The 22,427-nt window shown below is 34.8% G+C and overlaps 1 long non-coding RNA gene and 1 pseudogene across 2 annotated transcripts; both read left to right on the plus strand.

Moving 5' to 3' along the window:
• Positions 1 to 2,630: 2,630 nt before the first annotated feature.
• Positions 2,631 to 9,758, plus strand: LOC108994506 (annotated as a pseudogene).
• On the plus strand, positions 3,827 to 7,116 carry LOC108994457. Of its 2 annotated transcripts, XR_004802569.1 has the most exons (4): positions 3,827 to 4,487; positions 4,583 to 4,662; positions 6,328 to 6,477; positions 6,655 to 7,116. It is a non-coding gene; the product is annotated as an uncharacterized LOC108994457 (long non-coding RNA). The 2 variants fall into 2 exon arrangements; XR_004802568.1 differs by having other exon boundaries at positions 3,838 to 4,662.
• Positions 9,759 to 22,427: the final 12,669 nt, after the last annotated feature.

The raw sequence follows: 22,427 nt of genomic DNA on the forward strand, positions 1-22,427 counted from the left end.
ATACACTTTATAAAGGAATCAAATTAGTTATAAGGGAGGGAATAAAAAATAACATAAAGTAAACCATATTTTAAAATATTTTGTGAATTAGAGAAATCAGAGGGTATTGTGCTAATACGTCCTCTTGAGTCCAGGGGGATATCTACAAAAGTGAGACTCATTCTAAGACTAACAAATCTATCTGAGACAATTGTTTAGTAAGTACATCAGCTAACTGGTCTTTGGACTGTAAATGTAATTTATATTTGGCTAGGATTAGATAAGTCTATATTTAATTCGAATTATTGATGGATATAATTTTAAATATGACTCTAGGATTGCATCCGATAAGTATAAGTGTTTGAATTGTAACTCTTATCAAATCTTGTTAATATTATAAGATAAGAGTTTACAAGAGTCATATGTATGTTTCGAGTCTAAGAGTTAGTTGAAGAGATAAAGATACAAGTTTTGTTGAAGAAACTGAAACTAATTTGAACTCGATGCAATCTAAAAGAAGTGATTCAGTTCGAGATATTCGCAAATAGTTAGCAAGGTATCTGACTGAGATTTTGGATAAATTTGTCAGCAGAGTCATTCTCCAAATCAATCACAGCATTGCCTGTTTATAGAGGAGTCGGCTGAGGGTTTTATATAACACTTGACCAACACATATTCACTAGTACTGAGAGCTTGAAAATTTGGGTAGAACTTCAAAAGATCGTGCAAGAGAAAATACTTGAGATAAGGATTTTTCAAAAAGCTCAATTCATGGGATTGAGTGAGAGCATACTCCAATGGGGAGTTGTCGTGTTTGAGTTCAACCACTGGAGGTTCCAGTAGAAAAGACAACGATTGGAAAGTGTCAGAGGTTCTGACTACCTACTACGGTAGAAGACAAGTGGGTCGCGTGTCTTGGGTAAACGTGTCTAGTTACAAAGGTTTTACTTGTAATACTCTCAATCAATAAAATTGACTTTTCTAGATTTGGTTGCCCTATAGGGTTTTACTTTTGAGGAGTTCTTAAAAAAGTTTTCCTTCGTAACTAAATTATTGTGTTAATGCTCTTAATATTTTATATTGATTACTAATCTATGCTAATAGCTTTTGTTTAGCATTAGCGTGAATCATCAGGGGTACTTGGGTAATTTCAATTGACATCAGAGCGTGGTTCACTCAATTTGAGTGTGATCTGTTCCCCTAGAAGATCGTGGTATCACTATCATCACCACCAAATTTCAATAGTGATAACTATGCCTACTGGAAGGTAAGAATAAAAATGTTTCTAAAGTCACTTAATAAGAAAGTCTGGCTAACCGTGAAGTCAGGATGGACAAGGCCCACAGCACCTATAGAAGAGCGGACCAAAGAACAATTAAACAGTTGTAATTGGAATAATAAAGGTCTAAATGCCATTTTCATGGCAATCACTCCTAATAAATTCAAGAGAATTTCCATGTGTGAAATATCCAATGATACTTGAGATATTTTGGAAACCACACATGAAGAAACCAAAATGGTGAAAATTTTTAAATTACAAATGTTGACTTCAAAGTTTGAGGAGATAAAAATGCTGAAAGGTAAGATTTTTAATGAATTTTATGCTAAACTAAATTACATTATTAATTCTAAATACAATCTCGGAGAGAAAGTGGAGTAGGCACAAGTTGTGAGAAAAATTCTGATATCCATGCTTGAAAGGTTTGGACCAAATGTGACGGCCATAGAAAAAAGTAAGGATTTAGACACAATTCGGATGGAAGAACTGGTAGGTTCTTTGCAAACTTATAAATCTACTCTTCCACAACAACAAAATAAGTCAATTGCACTCAAAACTACTAAAAAAAAAAAAATCAATCTGAGGATAAAGATACGTGGGAGAGTGAAAAACACTCCACTATGCAAATTAATAGCTATTCCGTAGAATGAAAAATATAAAATGCATATATAATAATTTTTCTTAAAATAGATCTAACATTATGAATTTATTAATTTTGTGTAATTTTTTTTTTTTTTAATCTATAACTCTTCGATCTAAAAAACAAATTCTTTAAAAATTCTCAAAATTTAATTTATTTGATTGGCTCAGGAAAAGGGCCCATGTGCGTTCATTGATTTTTGCGATATTCATTATTCATTGAATTATAATAACTCCATATGCTTCATGTATTGGAATGGATCGTATATTAGGAAGGAGTGTTATTCATTATTCTTTTTATTTATCATTCTCGTATATCTTTTAATGTGATATTACTTAAATAATAATAAAAACTATTTATCATTTAGAGAATGTTAGGTACAAACTTCAAATCAAAAAATTATAAACATATCATTTGTAAAAAAATGAATGCCATTAATAAAAAATAATTTTTTTTTTACACTTTATAAATAGAATTACTTTTTTATAAGAACTAGAAGCGTATACTTATACAATCATTTCTCTTTTTCCATATCTACTATCCCATCGAGAAAATGGAAACTAAGCGACTGTCGTTTTATTTTCCTCGTAAAATGGTAAACTGTAGACCAACTTTTGATGGTGTCATACTGTCGTTTCCTCCAAGACCCTGAAAAATAGATTAAAATCCAAAATTAAATAAGTATAATAATTCATGAGAGTAGGAGAAAAAAAAAAAAAACCCCGAAGAGACATGTGGGAGTACAGTGCAGAAAGGAAAGAACCAGCTTTCAGATCTGACTCATCTAAGGCTGAAACCAATCTCCGTGTCTGGTGTGTTTGTGGTAGTCAGGGGAGACTTGTGGATCTTGAAGCTCAATCTTAATTTTCAGGTAAAGTCTGTTACTTCAAGTCTGAAACTTTTCGAGTCTTGCAAACAATTGCCTTGACTCCTAAAATTTGAGCTTTGAAATGAACTAAAATGTTTTCTGGTTTGGGATCTTTTCAAAGTTCTGCTTATTGCGTGGCCTAGATACTTTAAAATCGTCTGGTTTCAGTGTCGTATTTGTGATTCAAAGTGAGAAATGAGCTTCTCTGGGAACTGATCTGATTTTCTGGAGAGGTAGTTTGAAAGACCTGCTAAATGGTTGGAGAAAAGTTTCTAAAATCTGCTGAATTTTTGGGCAGTTTTAATATCACCGGTTAACAGATGTAGTTCTATCTTTGGATTTTGATATTTGTTTCATTCGGTTAAGTGTTTATGGAGTTTTACCTATATTTGTATTTTTGAGGCCTTCTTGTGTTTAATTGGGTGCACTTGAATTCGGTGGAGTCAGTGGTGGGTACAGACGCGTGCGAGTTCTTGGTTTCATCTGCTTCCGAAAACACGTAATTAGATTGAGGGTACGTTTAGATAGTGTGAAGTGTTGAGAATGTTTGTGAATAGTAATAAAAAAATAATAATAAAATATTAAATAGTAGTAAAAAATAGGTAAAAAATAATGAATAATAAAAAAGTAGATAAAAAATAATAATAAAGTAAAGAATAGTAATGAGAATATTTCAAGTACTCTCACTTACCAAATATACCCTTGAGTGTCTCGAAGGGCTTGTGCCTGATTGTTGAAGGGTCCAATTGGAATTACGCAATTGTAAGCTTGAGATCTGGTGGTTCTGCGCTCACAAAATAGGTCATTTTTAGCGATTTTAAAATTATTGCAAAAAAATCATCGCAAAAAGGAAATCTTGTGGAAGAATTACTGTTTATTTTATTGCGGCGACTTTTACTTCTATTGCGGCGATTTTTTTCGCCACAATAAAGTATTGTACTGTAGCTTCTCTCTTATTTCTATCGAATTTTAGAATCGCCGCAAAAGATGCTTTCTGCAGCGGATATAATCGCCATACTTATTAGCGGCGAATGAAAAGCGCCGGAAAAACAAATAAAAATTAAGACCCTCGCGTTTTCCCTTAGTTCCTTTGATTCCCTCCAGTTGTCTCCTCCCCCCTCCCTCTTCTCCCTCGATCCCCACTCTTCGTGCCTCCACGCAGCAGCCACTTCACCCCGCCGTCGACCCAACGTCACCGTCCACCTCCACTATCACCGGCCAACCCAGCCGAGCCCCTCCCTCGCGCTTTCTCTCTCTCCCGCAGATCTCCCTCTCTCTTCTCTCTCGGATTCTCAGTGTCGCGTCGTCCGCAGCTACCCTCCAGCTACCCCCCCAACCCCTCCACTGAAGCTCTCCCTCTCTCTCACCGTCGATCTTCTCTCCCCCTCACGGATCTCACTCAAGCTCCTATACCCACTGTGCGCCGCCTTCCTCCACGGCAAAGCACCGCAGGAACTGCAACCCATTGTATTTCAGAATCTAGAGATTTCCCAAACAGAGGCTTGCGGTGCCCAAAGCTTCTATCTTTTCCGTAGTTTGATTCTTTCGTAAAAAATGTATTGTCTTTGTTTGGTTTCTGAGAAAATTAAATTTAAAAAATTGGAACTCTTGCAAGATTTTACTTTTGATTCCTCAAGCGTTGTTTGGTAACGAAAATAAGACAATGAAAGACTCGGATTTGGTTTGGATTAAGTGTTGCATATAACTAAGTTTGGGTTTAAGTAAGTAAATTTAGTTTTGTTGCTGTTGCTGTGAATTAGAGAATTTTGAAATATGGAAATAGAAGGTTTTGTTCATATATGCTTTTGGGTTGTAGTAATAATGGCTAAAGACAGACCCAACTGGGAGGGATTGCTCAAATGGAGAGGGAGCTCAAGCTTAAGTGTACGAGGGAAAGTAAGTTTAAAGCTTTTCTTGAATTGGATTCTTCGTAGTTATTTGGTCTGGAGAATTTGACCTCTGGGCAATGCCTTTCCTCAGGCTTGGCAACTTTGTTCTTCTTTCAGAGACATATAATTTAGATCTGCAAAATACTTGCATAGGTTTTGTGAAATGAATCATTTCTCTCTTATTTTTTGCCATTTACTGCATATGCATCTTTAGGTAATCAGTGGATTTTAAGTAATCACAATATAGATTTCTATTATCTTGGTAATGTTTAGAAGGTGCTGTTAATAGTTCAATCTATTTTGGTATTTTGAATTCCTTATTTTGAAGGGAGTGGTTACACTTGCATTGAATTGTGCTTTAGTAATTACTCAGAAATCAATAAATTGCAAGTGTGTATGGTTAAGCGGCAAGTACCTGCTCACTGTCTAGATATTGGTTATTTGGTTCTCTTCAGATACAAAAACCATACTGTTGCTATCAAAATGATTCATAAAGGATAAACTCCAAAGGAAATTGCCAAGAGAGAAGCACAATTTGCAAAATTCCTGGGCTGTTATGTTGTTGGAAGTGCTGGAAGTAAAGAAAATGTACCTTACTATTTTTACAAGTAATTTTTGTTCGCTAGTCCTTTATTTGGTGGCTGCCATCTAGATTTATTCCAAATCGTTGATGTAGATATGTGACAACGGTATTGCTTAGGCATAATGATAATTTCATTAAAATTGCTTCCTTTTATGGCAAAGTTATAATGAAGGATTGTGAAGTATCTTGAACAAGTATAAGGAAACTCATATGTTCGCTTATGGATATATAGATTTTTAATGGTGAAAGTGCTCTTGATTTTACCTTCTTTAACTACTTGAACTATCATAAGAAATTTTTGATAGTACTATCATTTGCCTCTGTTTTTTAGAATTTTAAAATATTTGCCAAGTAAATTCTTATCAAACATGGATTTCATGGAACTTTAGCATTCCCTAGTTTTCGTAGTTGTTGCCTGCTGCATGGCTTTGCTTGTGTGGACACAAGATTGCTGCCACGTGTCCCTCAATTCTCTTTGTAAAAGCAAGAAGATGAAACATAAGGGCATGTTAGCAGATATTTATTTTTATTCCCATATACTGGTCTTTTTGGCTTGCTAGCTTCATTTTTTTCTATGGAAACGTACATGCGTTTTTAATGGTTATCGAAAGGAAAAATACCTCGGCCGTATACATCTCATTTGTCTCTCTCTCCCCCCTCATGAGTACATTGCTTGTTGGTGATATAATCTTTAAGTAGAACACATCCTGGCACTATAGTTCACGAAACAGAGTTACCTGAGAATCTATTGTAAAGTGACATGGATCCTTTTATAACAATGAACAAAAACAGATCACTGTATTATAAAGTGGTTCTCATTTGTGAGCTTTCCATATTTGATTGGCTTCAGTATTCTTATTTCAACATTTGTCGAGAGCTGAAGAGTAAAAAATGAGTTTGTTTCTAAGAACTTCACTTTTTTTGTGTTATATAATAACAATATATGTTAAAAAATGATTTATGTGCAAGAAAATGAATTTAAATTAAACTAAGTTTGTTCACATCTGGTCATTCTTTTCGATACAACCAATTCAAGGACTTATTACAAGTCCTATTGGCATGCACCCTAACTTTATGACTTTTATACAGGTAACGCAAATGGAGATGAAAGGAAGATCGTGACAGCTTTATAGAGATTTTTTATATTCTGGCCTGCATACTTGTTGATGGGTAACTCTTATTTTGAGTCCAAGTTTCACTAAATTCGGGGTAAAGAATTACCAAAAGCTGGATGAATAGGTATTTATATGTTTGTTCCATAAAGATATAATTTACCTTATATGGCTTGCTATGGTAACCTAGAACAATTGGATGATAGAACTTATATATGGCAAACAATGTAGTTTGATTGACGTAATTAAGATCAGGAATTAGTTGGTATTTAGTCTTAACACAAATCTTCATTTTCAAATTCAGGCCCTATGATATGGCAGCCATCAAATGTAATGGGAGGGAAGGGGAGATAATTGTGGATGTGTGAATAAGTATTAAACTATCTTATTGACTGTGAGGGTGATTAAGTGTTTTAATATATAAGGTAGCCAGTTTGGATGATGGTTGTTAGTTTAATTTTCTGAATGGAGAATCAAAAGGGAATTTTTCGAGGGAGAGGAACTTCCACCGCTTGAACATTCTTCGGCTTCTTCCTTACATTCTTCCAGTTCCAACACAATCCCAGCATATTCGGAATGTCAATCTATTCTCTATAATCTTGTTCTGGTTAAATCTACACGGTTCTTTAAAAAGCAATGAAGTTGTTCTCTGTAATTTGCTGTAATTTCTTTTTTTGTTCTGAAGCTACTTCTTTGTGTAATTAGGACCTTGAAGTGCAGTCTTTATTATCTGGATGCTAGCTATATGGTTCTATTTTTTCTCAAATCTTCTTTCCTTACCTGGTGATGTCTGGGGCCATTATATTTTATATTTATAAAAAAAAAGTAAAAAATACCAAAACCAATATCCTAGCAAGTTAGGTAGAAAAAATTACAAGGAAGATAATTCTGAGTAATTTAATTTGACTTCTCACCAGCAACATCTTTAATGGTCTGTTACTCACCAATCCCTTTGTCTTATACATCTCTCCTAACTTCAATGGGTGAGATAATATAAATCAACAGCTAAAGTATGGATACCATGAAGAAGAAAGACATATATTAACTTATAAGAGATGTTTTTCCTCTGGTTATGGTCATTGTGGCTGTAGGCTTTCCTCTCTAGGCACACAAACTTGCACAGAATATTAGCTATTAGAAATGTTCTAATAATTAGTCTTCCTTTGCAGCAAGTTCATTGTGGATGTATTGTTTCGATTCACACATTTACATTGTAGAGCATACTAATTCTAAAAGTAGGATCAGTAAATACTAAGTAGTTTGTATTGGAGAGAACAACTATCAAGCAGAATGCTTTCTTTGGTTGGTTAGAAACTGTATATTGTATAACACAGTTGATGCCAATTTTGGTCATATTAGTAGGCTCATATTTTGGATCTCTTTTGAGCATGTAAAAAGAATATTAGTGCAATCCATAGTGTAAGGTAATATTGTGAAGCCTGCAAAACTTGGATGTGCATGATATTTTTCTGTATTCTATTTTCTGCATATTTTTATTTTATTTTATAAAACACCTTTTCGGGCGAGTAAAATTGGCAGGAAATATTTTTTTGTTGCAGGGTTATATTTGCGGTAATTAAATATCAAAACTAGCCTGCTGGAAAAACACAATCTCAACGATAATTTAAAATGCTGGGAAAAGTAATGAGTTATTTGCGGCGATTTATTAACCTTTTTGACAATAAATATCGCTAGAAATAGTTTTTCTCATCGATTTTAAAGGTAAACGGGAAGGTCATTTCGACAGACTAAAATTGCCGAAAATAGTAGTTTTTGGTCACGATTTTCGCCTATCGTTGAAATTGATAAAAAGTGGCTTTAGGATTTCGGCGAACTTGCAGCGATTTATAAATCACCGAAAATGATTAAAGACAGCGATTCTTAAGGGTATTTGCGACGATTTTGAGCGTTGAAAAAGTCTTGATTTTTTGTAGTGTGCCTTAATATGGGTAATGGATACTGCCGTGACCTTAGACGTGGGGGAGCTGGAGACCTGAATAGATGTGGGGATGGCAGTTTAAAGGGAGTTGAGAGGAAAGAGGGGGTGGAGAAGCTGGTGCTCTAGAAGCTTCTCTCTTTCATTTGGTAGGTCGGATGATGATAATTTTGCAGCAAGGCTAGATGGAGTGTCGGCTGTTGAGATGTTTTACCTCACCTCAATGTATTTTACTTTTTCGGTGTGATTCATCTAATTGTGGACTCGGCGAGTTGTATGCAAAATCAATTTGGGCTTCAGATATGCCTAGTTGTTTACATCATTATCAACAGAGGTCATTTCTAGTGAGGTTGGCTGGGTTCCAAATTGTGGTGTTTGTGCCTGTAAAATCTGGAGTTGTGGATCTTGGTTCGATCAAATTAGTTCCAGAAGAACAGAATATTGTCGACATGGTTAAAACTACATTTGGGGAATCTAATTATGTACATTCAAAGGTATTTCCAAAGATTTTTGGACATGAACTTAGTCTGGGTGGTACAAAATCATTCTCACTCAATATTAATTTTTCTCCTAAGGTTGAAGACGAAGCTGGTTTTATTTCAAAAACTTTCAAAGTACAAGCAATAGGTACCAATCATGTTTATGGAAATTCTTCTAATGGATGGATGTCAAGGTGATGATAATGAGGAAAAAAGGTTTCCACAGTTGAACCAGATGGCTGTTGGGGCTTTTAATCCCCAAACGATAGTTTCTAGTTTGGAGATGTCTAGGGATGAATCATCATCTCAGCCTGATGAGCGGAAACCCAGAAAGAGATGGAGAAAGCCTGCCAATGGGAGAGAAGAACCATTGAATCATGTGGAAGCAGAGAGGCAGAGGCGCGAGAAGCCTAATCAGAGATTCTATGTATTAAGAGTTGTTGTCCCAAATATATCTAAGATGGACAAGGCATCTTTGCTTGGGGATGCTATTACATATATCACTGATCTCCAGATGAAGATCAAGGTTTGGGAAACTGAAAAGGATCTGGAAAAAAATAAGCATAAAAAGCTCCCAGCACCGGTGTTTGATTTTTAGGACAGACAAGACGATTCAGTTGTGAGGATAAGCTGCCATTGGATGCTCTCCCAATTTCTGGAGTCATCAAAGCATTTAGGGACAATGACAATGTTTCAATGGACAATGACAAGGTTATTCATACGTTCTCCATTCAAACTCAAGGTGGTTGTGCTCAGTTGAAGGAGGAGCTGATGGCCGCCCTTTCCAAGTGATCCAACCAGTAAGTTTGTGCTCAGTTGGCTCAATGCATCTCCTTGAAGAAAAATGGAATCTGATGTTGACAAGTTCATGATTCGTAATCCAACTTCACAGACAGCTGAATGATCTTGTTCTGTAAATCCATGGAGAGAGTTATTCATCTTGTGATATGTCTTTTAAATTGCATTAAGGCCATGAATCGGGTAGGTTGTGGATGTAGGCAGCAGTTTGCTTTAAAATAGTAATTTTAAACTGACTATTATAGTTCAGCTAAAGATAGCAACTATTAACAAAATTTGGGCTATAAAAGAGATGCATGATCACCCCAAAGCATGCTCTTGTAGAAGTTTTGTTACTTGTCCAAACCATTTATTTATCTTCTTCTTCTACCTCGGTGCATTACTTTCCATGACTTCAGGTCTATTTCTCAGCAGCTGAACAAGTATTTCAGGTCTACATTGTAGGAAACGAACCAAAAATAGTTGCTTATGATCACTGATTTATTACTTCAGTCAATCTGATTTTTACAGGGAACACTACTCCCAATAAGGTTTTGGGTTGTAGTTTGTCCCCTCTTCATTCCCTTTCATAGGCAAATACGAACCTCGGTTCTTCAAAAAAAAAAATGAACAAAGCCATGCCAGCCTGGCTTAATTAATATTGAGTGTTTAACTTAATATCCAGGTCAAGAATACGGTTGTGAATGTTCATCTCTTAAAAAATGAAAATTGAATTATAATAAAAAACAACTAGAAAACATTTTAATTTTTTTAAATATCTTATTATTTTCTCCAAGTATTTATAAGAGAGATATTGTTTTGAATTGGATAGGATATTGACTTTTTTGAGAATTTTTACGGGTAATTTTTGTCTTTTAACCCCACACACACACACACACACACACATATATATATATATATATATATATATATATATATATATTTCAATATTTTTTATTAGCTAGCTAGCAAAATCATCAGGAACCAGCTGAATGTAGTAGTAAATATAAATTAAACTAGTCCACGTTCCCGACATTATATATGGTGGCTTGGCGTTTAAGGTACCCATTTGATCCATTCCAACCGATCGATCTGGTTCAACCTTCAAACCCATGGCTCAGTCAAACCCCGATATATATGTCAATACGTAGGCACTAGTCAAACCATTTTACCCAGTAGTACTGCTGATAAATCTTTGAGAAACAAGCCCTATAAGTACCTCATCTCCTCCACCTTAATCAAGCCATCCCAGCCAAAAACATTTGTTTTCCTGATCCCAACCTATATTAGCTCAAAAACTCACAGAGAGAGAGAGAGAGAGAGAGAGAGTAAACAGAAGTAATTATCCAGCAATTCCTTCATAAATTTATAAAGATGGTTTTCTCCCAAAGGAAAAGTGTCTTCGTCTTAGTAGTAGTAGTGATTGTTTGTATCATTTTATTTGCTCCTGCACAACTTGGAGCAACGAGGCCATTGGAAGGAGAAGAATACTGGAGGAAGAAGGCTAGCGGCCACCTTCTGATTCAGTCAGTACTTCAAAAGGGTCCTGTCACTCCATCTGGTCCCAATCCTTGCACTCACATTCCCGGACGGGGCTCGGGTGTATGCACCTAGCTACCAATTAAAGCATGTGCACCTAGCTAGCTGGCCTGCCTTTTCTGATCATCACTCTCATGTTAATGATGCTGCTTCCTTCTCAAGACCAAGATCAGAGGTCATGGCCGGCCGTATTAATATTAATATTGATCGACGTCTATTCTTTCAATTTCGGCCTTAATTATAATTAGCTTCAGTACGTAGTACTTTTTGTAAATTTTTTTCTTTTCATTTCTTTGGCACAACCATGCATGCATGCGAAGTATATAAGCTTGGTTGTGAAATATGTAATTGTTTATAATTATTCCTAGATTTTATGAAATTAATTTATTCATTTTTTTAAAATTATTTACTTCCAATATTTTTACGCGTGACTAGTACTACTTGATCATATATATATATATATATATTGAAACGTACGTACGTACAAATTACCTTTGGAAAACAGAGAATTAGAACTAACAACAACAATATTAATATTGTCTGTATAAACAACTTCGACGTTAATTATTAATTCCTTGGCACATGCACGTCTTCATTCAACTTGCAATATTTCTTTGTGTATGCAAAAAAGAAAACGAAGCTAGCAATTAACGAACGGTACTTTGGGTCTCCACTAGTGCTTAATGCATGCATGCATTGATCCAAACACTAATGTAAGATTAGTTATTTTTATTAAAATGAATTTTTTTTTATCGCAAATAATCGTATTGCCGCAGATACTTAACTATATATCATAAATAATCATTTTTTTTATAATACATACATACTGTTGAGGAATAATCCCACATTGACTGTGGACAAGGTCTTGGGCATGTTTATAAGCAATGAGCAATCCTCTCTTATACAACCGGTTTTATGAGATGAGTTAGGCCCATAAATTTCATCATGGTATCAGAGCCTGCCATAGGACGAATGTGGGCCTACACTACTTACCCCGTGACAAGGACCAGAAAAAATACTGGCCTGCACGTGAGGGAGGGTGTTGAGGAATAATCCCACATTGACTGTGGACAAGGTCTTGGGCATGTTTATAAGCAATGAGCAATCCTCTCTTATACAACCGGTTTTATGAGATGAGTTAGGCCCATAAATTTCATCACATACCAAGATCACTGGTCATAAAAAATTACGATATGTTTGGTTTACTCAAATATTTTACAAAAACAAACTTACAAATTAATGTGTTAGGTCGGATTATAACACATTTTAATTTTTGTATGAAGAACAACGCGCTTGCTATACATGAATGCTGCTATTAATGCATGGACGTACACAAGCATGAAGAATATTTGTGATCCCCATGCAATTACCCCGGTTGGTTGTAATTAATTAATTGGGTCCTAATTCAAAAAATTAGCGTCTCACGATTTATAAGATTTATATATATTTGGGTTAACGATTATATATAAATATGATCGAGAAATATAATTAGAAAGGTAACGAATTTAATTAATCAATATAATGAACCCCCCAAAAAAAGTTACTGTACGTGAGAAACATTCCAAAAATCCATAATTACTTATCATGATATTAATTAAGTTGAAAATATTATTGAGTATGACGTTTTGCCGCAACATTGATTTTTTTTTTTAAATTCCTGTTTTTAGGAGATTAAAAGGGATCCAAAGCTATAAAAAAAAAATTATCTGGCCGTTAAAAAGTATTTCCACAAGTCATTTTTTACGATTCTCTTGAGTAATAAACTGCCACTCTTTGTCAAAGCAAAACTAGGCCGAAAAAGAGAGTTCTTTTTAATGTTAAAGCACTATGAAAGACTATTCGTTTGTACCACTCTTTGTGTTTGAGACCTGATTTCAAGAATTCAGTTGTGAATAAATGTAGCACATGATTAAACTAATTCTCTGATCCCTTGCAGTGATGGTTCATATTTAAGCACAATCTGATTCATATGAAAGAAAATTTGGAACTTTCGATTGTAATAACTTTCCACAATTTGAAACTTGTAAAATAAAATTAATGCTATCAGAATTATTTCTATTGAAAATTTGGTGTCTCATTCTCTCCAGAATTTAGAAATAGAAAGAGATTTCTTTTGAAGTGAAGTTTCATTACCTCGGAAACACAAGCTAATGAAACTATTAATGTGGGAATCAATAACATCCTCATTTTACACTTTATGTTTGAACTTATATTTGTTGGCCATGCAGTTGCAATTGTAGTGACAATTATATACGTAAATCACACTCGATTAGGTAAACCAAATATTAGAGTGTAGAAAAATAATCATATTGTTTTTTTGAAAATTTATTCTTGTAATCTCATGCCTTTAGTTTTAAATCTTTTTTGTTAGTTATTTATACTCTTTCAAGATTTTGGAACATATGTACAAAGCATGACTTGCAAAAATTGTGAATATTTATGTAGTTCCTTTTTTTCTTTTTAAAGAAATCAAATTTCATTTTTTTTTTTTTAACATGTCTATCCTAGAGTTGTTTTATCTTTCATATGATTTGCTACTTAATACTTGCTTCGGCCTTGAATTAATTCTTTCTGCTTTTCATTCTCCTTGGTTGCCTATCTTGTCCTGATTAATACTAAACTGGTATTATGTGGTGTGGTTGTTATAGTCTGGCAGCATTAATGATTTCTTGAAATCTGCTCAAGTTGAAAGGTACTACAACCCAGGTAGTTGTGGTAGCCTCATTCTGGAAGAATATTGCAACACAAACTTTTCAAAAAGATCGGATGATTCAGCTTGGTGCAAATATAGATCAACTCAAGCAACGTCATAAAAAAATCAATATCCTCTCAATAAATCCTACAGAAAAGTACATAACATGCATAATTATGTATTAAACTATGGTTCATATATGATGTGTGTACCACTTTATTTTGGAAACTTGTATCAAACACAGTTGACATTAGGCATGTATGGTACTTTAGTTTCAAATTTTGTTTTTGTTTCTATGCATTAAATTATTTATTAATCAAATTTTCTTGTAAAAATCATACTATTTTTGTAAAAAAACTGTTTCACCCAACTAGGCAATTGGTGTGTATATTAATTTAGTTTTCCATCTATATATAGTTCATATATATATATAATTAACATATATATTTTCTCCCCAGGGCAAACGTCACTTGGAAGTTTCGTTACTACTGGTGTCATGTGTTTATATATTCAAAATTTTTGACTGGCTAGCTAGCAAAATCATCAGGAACCAGCTGAATCTAGCAGTAAAAATAGAAACTAGTCCACGTTCCCGACATTATATATGCATGGTGGCTTGGCGTTTAATTAGGTGCCGCATTTGATCCATTCCAACTGATCTGGTTCAACCTTCAAACCCATGGCTCAGTCAAACCGGCCCGATATATATCTCAAAACGTAGGCACTAGTCAAACCATTTTACCCAGTAGTACTGCTGATAAATCTTTGAGAAACAAGCCCTCTAAGTACCTCATCTCCTCCACCGTAATCAAACTGTTTTGTAAAAAAACTGTTTCACCCAACTAGGCAAACGTCCGGCCTTGGTGTGTATATTAATTTAGTTTTCCATCTATATATATATATATAAAATTAACATATATATTTTCTCTCCATTGGGCAAACGTCTCTTGGAGGTTTCGTTACTACTAGTGTGTGTGTAAATATATATATATTTATATATATATATATATATATATATTCAATATTTTTGACTAGCTAGCAAGCAAAATCATCAGGAGCCAGTTGAATCTTGCAGTAACAACATAAACTACTCCACGTTCCCGACATTACATATGGTGGCCTGGCGTTTAATTAGGTACCGCATTTGATCCATTCCAACAGATCGATCTGGTTCAACCTTCAAACCCATGCCTCAGTCAAACCCCGATATGTATTTCAATACGTTGGCACTAGTCAAACCATTTTACCAAGTAGTACTGCTGATAAATCTTTGAGAAACAAGCCCTATAAATAAGTACCTCATCTCCTCCACCTTAATCAAGCAATCCCAGCCAAAAACATTTGTTTTCCTGATCCCAACCTATATTAGCTCAAAAACTCACAGAGAGAGAGAGAGAGAGAGAGAGAGAGTAAACAGAAGTAATTATCAAGCAATTCCTTCATAACTTCATAAAGATGGTTTTCTCCCAAAGGAAAAGTGTCTTCGTCTTGGTAGTAGTAGTGATTGTTTGTATCATTTTATTTGCTCCTGCACAACTGGGAGCAATGAGGCCATTGGAAGGAGAAGAGTACTGGAGGAAGAAGGCTAGCGGCCACCTTCTGATTCAGTCAGTACTTCAAAAGGGTCCTGTCACTCCATCTGGTCCCAATCCATGCACTCACATTTCCGGACGGGGCTCGGGTGTATGCACCTAGCTACCAATTAAAGCATGTGAACCTAGCTGGCCTGCCTTTTCTGATCATCACTCTCATGTTAATGATGCTGCTTCATTCTCAAGACCAAGATCAGATGTCATGGCCGGCTGTATTATTAATATTCGACGTCTATTATTCTTTCAATTTCCGCCTTAATTAATTAGCTTCAGTACGTAGTACTTTATGTAAATTTTTTTCTTTTCATTTCTTTGGCACAACCATGCATGCATGCGAAGTATATAAGCTTGGCTGTGAAATATGTAATTGTTTATAATTATTCATAGATTTTATGAAATTAATTTATTCATTTTTTTAAATTATTTACTTCCAATATTTTTACGCATGACTAGTACTTGATCATATATATAATGATACGTACGTACGTATAGCAAATTACCTTTGGAAAACAGAGAATTAGAACTAACAACAACAATATTAATATTGTCTGGATAAACAACTTCGACGTTAATTATTAATTCCTTGGCACATGCTCGTCTTCATTCAACTTGCAATATTCCTCATTTGTGTATGCAAAAAAGAAAACGAGCAAATAACGTACGGTACTTTGGGTCTCCAGTACTAGTGCTTAATGTATGCATGCATTATTGATCCGTTTTATTAACTATGAGAAAAACACTCACGTAAGATTAGTTATTTGCGATGAAAATGACTATTTTTTATTAAAATGAGTACATTTTCATCGCAAATAGTCGCATTGTCGCAGATAACTAGCTATATATCATAAATAATCGTTTTTCTTGTAGTACATACATACCAAAATCATTGGTAATAAAAAAATACGACATCTTTGGTTTACTCAAATATTTTGCAAAAACAAATTACTTACAAATTAATATCTCTAATTAATGTGTTATATATGTCGGATTATAAAACATTTTAATTTTTGTATGAAGAACAACGCGCTTGCTATAATGTAGTTTAAATGCTGTCGTTTACATAATATATACATGAATGCATGCCTTTATTAATGCATGGACTTACTCTAGCATGAAGAATAGTGATCCCCATGCAATTACCCCGGTTGGTTGTAATCAATTAATTGGGTTCTAATTCACAAAATTAGCGTCTCACGATTTATAATATTTATATATATTTGGGTTAACGATTATATATAAATATGATCGAGAAATATAATTAGAAAGGTAACGAATTTAATTAATCAATACAATGAAACCCCCCAATAAAATTCATAATTACTTACCATATTAATTAAGTTTGAAAATATTACTGAGAATGACGTTTTGCCGCAACATTAAGAGATTAAAAGGGATCCAAGTTATACGTCCGTGCATGGACCAAACTTATAATTTGGATTAGAAAAAATATTTACATCAGCTTACTATTTATCACACACTTCACACACTCCACTGAATTAAGTGTAAAAAAAAAAAAACACAGCAGCAGGTGTGCTGCGGCTATGGGCTGATGCCCAGAATTCCTCTTTGAATTAATGCATGAAGTCCAATTACGTACGTACTATATACGAATTACGAAGTCCCTGATTTTTGTACGTACGTGATTAACTTTCACTTGGTTCGTAATTGGTGAAAATAATCAATTAAGGAATTAATTACCATAATTAATTCATTTATATTTTGCATATTATTGATGTTGTGTATATATATATATATACTACAAAAAACTATTTATTTGTGACCAGTTAATTCCAGTAAAATGACTATTTGTAATTAAAATTGGTTGTAATAAATTGATCACAAAAGTCTGTTTTTCTTATAGACTTAGTACCGTTAAATATTTAAGCATGCATCATTGCATATAAAAAAATGAGAAATAATAGTTGTAGTTGTGAGTGTGTAATCGTCTCACAATCACTTTGAAAAAAGTGAACAAATACAGGAATCACCTAAAAAATATTAATTTTTTAATACTAAGTCTCACTCTTTTTCAAAGCGACAATACAGTACTTGCTCATTCTACGATTGTATATAAAATTATTCTAAAAAAAATAGAGGGCCGATCTTATTTGAATGGGAACTTAATCATGTACGTGCACGTCTTGTTTATACTACGTGCATGTGCGTTCAAGTTTCAAGAGGAGAGAAAATAAAATCTATGAATTACTTTTCTTGATCTCCATCCAATTAGCTGGAGTACTATCTATATACTAAGATTTATATAATATATATCTATCTTTCTATATATGTATATACACCAATTAATTAATTTGTATGACTCGAACTACATATTTGCAGCGTATTGAAAGTGGATTGAATTTTGACTATTTTAATTATGTTGAGGGTCAGAAATGGAATATAATGGGTCTTAATTTAAGTCGTCGTTTTGGTTAAAAGCGTATCTATATATGTCTATATATATATATATATATATATATATATAAAAAGTAATTAAAGGTCGTAGGTCATGCCATGACCATTAATATATGCTAAAATCATGAAATTTACAATATTGGAGCTAGCTAGCTAGGTATTCAAAACTATCAAATTTTGACGATTTACATTGACGAAGATTATGATTTGACTTCTAAAATCAATCAAAAATATGTGGCACCTTCGACTTTATAACGTCGATCGACCGCATCCGAAGAGAAGAATTAATTTTCAATATATGTACATATATATATTACATTTATGAATTTTTATTTTCCTTTGTACGTTTGTCATGGACATTAATTTGAATTACGTTTTGAAAGCCACCATTATTAGACACCAATTTTGAGTCCCGCGTACACGCCACTATGGCATTTCTTCACTTTTTTAATTTTTCACTTGCTTCCCGCGTTTGATTTTCTCCTTCATCTCTGCACTTTCACTTTCTCCTTCTTCTTTATTATTTTTTTTTCCTAATCAAGAAAGGTAACTGACAGATGTTTCTCCTTTTGCGTTGAGAAAATTGGCCGCAAGCAGAGATCAGCATGCAGGGTCGTTGGAAATTAACAATATTACAACCATGCATAAATCAAGAAAATCTACCGTTGAAATCTACCGTGATAAACCTAGACCGGTGATAAACAAGAGTGGTCCACCGAAATAATAGATTCAGAAAAAATTCAAATCAAGAAATCTAGACCAGTAAAGAAATCAAGAAATCTTGATGAAATGTGGAAATGGAGAAATCTACCTTGAAGGAGACAAAATGCAAAAGTTTTGTTTCCTGGATTTGAGGTCGAACGAAGAGCGAATAGCGCCGAAAATGGGTATCTTGTGCCGGTCAGAGATGGGTCTCTTGTGCGTCGGGGTTTGGGTGCAATCAGTCGGGGGCACTGGTTTGGTCTCTTGTGCATTGGGGTTTGAGTGCAGTCAGCATTGGTTTGGAGAAAATGAAATAAGTGAAAGTGAAAGTGTAGAGGATTAGGAAAAAAAAAAGGTGAAAGTGCAGAGGTGAAAAGTGAAAGTGTGAAGAGAAAGTCATATGCGGGTACTGCACACGGGAAGCAAGTGAAAAAAAAAAGTGAAGAAATGCTATAGTGGCGTGTACATGCCATGCGAGACTCGAAATTGGTGTCTAATAACGGTTGTTCTACCATTTTCCTTATTGACTGTACCCCAGCTAACTAGCTCACTGCAAATCTTACATGTCATACATGAGTAAATTACACGCTAGCTAATTTACTCGAACTTCCAATTTAGAAGTGGATTTCCTGTCGTAAGGACATCCCGCCCAATCAGAGTCACAAAAATCATTAAGTTGAAGTGTTCCTTTGTTGAACTGAAGACCAAAATGTAATGTTCCCTTAAGGTACCTCAATACTCTTTTGGCAACAACAAGATGATCTGTGGTGGGATAGTACAGGAATTAACATAATTGGTTCACACTAAATGAGAGATCTGGCCTTGTAAGGGTCATATATTGTAGAGCTCCCACCAAAGTACGATAATTAGTGGGATCTGATAATGGATCACTTGAAAATTTAGAGTTTTGCACCTGAGTTGCAAGGTGAAGGAGCTGGTTTAGCACCAGCCATTTTGGTGCGATGCAATAAATTAGTAGCATATTTCCCTTGATTGAGATGGAGGCCATCAGAAGTCTGTGTACCTTGAATGCCCAAAAAATAAGAGAGTGGGCCAAGATATTTAACAGCAAACTCATAACCAAGATTAGTAATAAGAGCATCAATGGGAGGAAGAATTGCTTGTAACAATTATGTCATCAACATAAATAAGTACCAAGACTGAGACGACGTTGATGTGATGAAAAATAAATAGAGAGGTGTCAACAGTTGAGCCAATGAACCCGAGAGCCAGTACTGCTTGGGACAATCTCAAGAACCAAGCTCGAGGAGCTTGTTTAAGTCCATAGATGGACTTGTTCAACCTGCATACATGGTCAGAAAGTTGAGGATCCTTAAACTTTTGAGGTTGCTCCATATAAACCTCTTCTTCAAGATACCCATGAAGAAATGCATTAGATATGTCAAGTTGGCAAATAAACCAGTCATGGTGCACAACTAAAGCCAATACTAGCTGATTGTAGCTGGTTTAATAATAGGACTAAAGGTCTCAATAAAATCAACCCCATCAATTTGATCAAAGTCTTTTGCCACTAATCTAGCCTTGTAACGATCAATACTCCCATCTGATTTTTGCTTAATCTTAAACACCCACTTGTTTCTCACAACTTGTTTATGACAAGGTCGAGGACATAAGGTCCAAGTTTGATTAGCTAGTAGAGCATTGTATTCAGTTTTCATAGCATCAATCCATTGATGGTCCCTCACTGCTTCTTTATAGGTATGAGGTTTAGAGGGTAAGGTTATGGTAGAAAGAGCTTTGAGTGGATATTTGGTGGAATAGTAGAGATGATAGTCTGGAAATTGTTTAGGTTTTAAGGAATTGGTCTTAGAACGTGTGATGATTTGAGTAGATGAGGAAGTAGGTATAGATGTAGTAGAAAGTGGATCAGGAGTAGGAGAATGGTGTGTTAACTCACTAGGAGAAGGAACAAGTGGTGAGTCTTAGGCATGAATAGGTTCAGCATGGGATGTTGGAGGGCCTGGGTAAAACATTTCAACAGGTGCTGAAAGAGAGGAAGTATGATTAAGAGAAGCTGATATAGATGAGTTAGGAGAATCAGAAATAGAAAATTAAGGAACTGAGATAACAGGTAGAGAGTGAGAGAGAGTGAGAGAGGGAACTTGATTGTGAAGAACTGACAAAGGAAGGAAATTGATTCTGCAAAGGTGAAGAAATTGCAGCTATACTCTGTGTAGCATGAGTAGGAAAGCTCAACTCATCAAATATGACATGTCTTGAGATATAGACTTTATTTGATTGTAAGTCAAGACATCGATAACCTTTTTGATTTGTACTATACCAAAGGAACACACATTTTCTATTCCTAAAAGCTAATTTGTGTGGATTGTATGGTCTAAGGAGAGGATAACAGGTACAACCAAATGTTTTTAGCAAAGAGTAATCAGGTGGTTTGCTAAACAGAGTGAAGTAAGGAGATTGATTGCTTAGTACATGTGTAGGGAGTCAATTGATAACATAAGTGGTTGTGAGCAAAGCATCAACCCAGTAACAAAAAGGAAGCCGAGACTGAGCTAGAAGGGATAGGCCTATCTCAGTTATATGTATGTGTTTTCTTTCATATATTCCATTTTGCTCAGATGTATAAGGACAAGTGAGCTTGTGCAATATTCCACTTGTAGAGAGATAATGTTGAAATGCAGTAGATAGGTATTCTCCCTCATTATCAGTTAGAAGTTGTTTAATTTTTCTGGAGAAAAGGTTTTCTACTAGTTCTTTAAACTTGATAAAACAAGTAAAAACATCAGATTCTAGCTTTAAAGGGAACAACCATGTAAACCTTGAAAAATCATCAATAAATAGAACATAAAGTTTACAGCCACTAATTGAACAAATTGGAGAGATCCAAACATCAGAGTGTATTACTTCAAGAGGAAATGTGGATCTTCTATTGGACTCAAAAAAAGAAAGCTTGTGACTCTTAGCTACTTGACATGACTCACATACATGAAGAAATTTGACAGAACCAGAAACAAGTAACATGGATTCTCGAATTATCCTAGAGACAGATGACTTAGAAGCATGACCCAATCTGGAGTGCCAAATGTGAATTGGAGCTTTGACACCTTGCAATGATGTGAATGAGGAAACTTGAGCAGTTTTTGGAATTGATTTGTTGATTTTCAATCGCTTTAGATACATAGGATATAAGCCTGCTTCACTCTGCCCTTCAAAAAGAATTTCCTTGGTCTGTATGTCTTTCACAAAAAAATGAGAAGCAGTGAGAACAAAGTAACAATTATTATCACTACAAAACTTTTGGATGGATGGGAGATTAGAAGATGCATTAGGCCAATGTAAGATATTGTTCAGAAAGAATTTAGTTTTAGAGTTGAGAAGCATAGAGGAACTAGTGTTGGTGATGAGCAGACCTCCTCCATTGCCTACTGTAACCTTATCTGTGCCTTGATAAGGTTGCTGCTGTAGGGTCAAATTCTCTAGCTCAACTGTAATATAATTATTAGCACCACTGTCAAGGTACCAAGGTTGGTCAATTTCTTGTTCAACATGAGTATGTGTTGCCATAGCTGCCAACTGTGCTGGTGGGTGTCTACCTTGAAATGAAAAATCCATTCTATGATAGCAATCAAGAGCATGATGATTGGGCTTGCCACATATATGACATGGTGGAAATTTGCTGGAAGGGAATGGACTGCTAGAGGACTGAGGTTTGGCTGATTGATAGCCATAAGTGGAATTAGGAGAAGGTCTAGAATAGCTTGGTGGTTTACCTTGCTGATGAGAGAACTTGTATTTTTTGCCATGGTGGAACTTCGGTTTGTGTGTGAAGAATGCAAACTGAGTGACATCAGTGAGAAGTGTTTTGTTTTGAGAGTCAACTAATTGCTCATAGTTGAGCAATTCAGTTTGAAAATCATCAAAAGAAATGAGATTATCTCGTGTGGCAAAGCTAAGAGAGGTTATAAA

This window comes from Juglans regia, chromosome 10 (genome assembly GCF_001411555.2).
Source record: "Juglans regia cultivar Chandler chromosome 10, Walnut 2.0, whole genome shotgun sequence".
Lineage (NCBI taxonomy): Eukaryota > Viridiplantae > Streptophyta > Magnoliopsida > Fagales > Juglandaceae > Juglans > Juglans regia.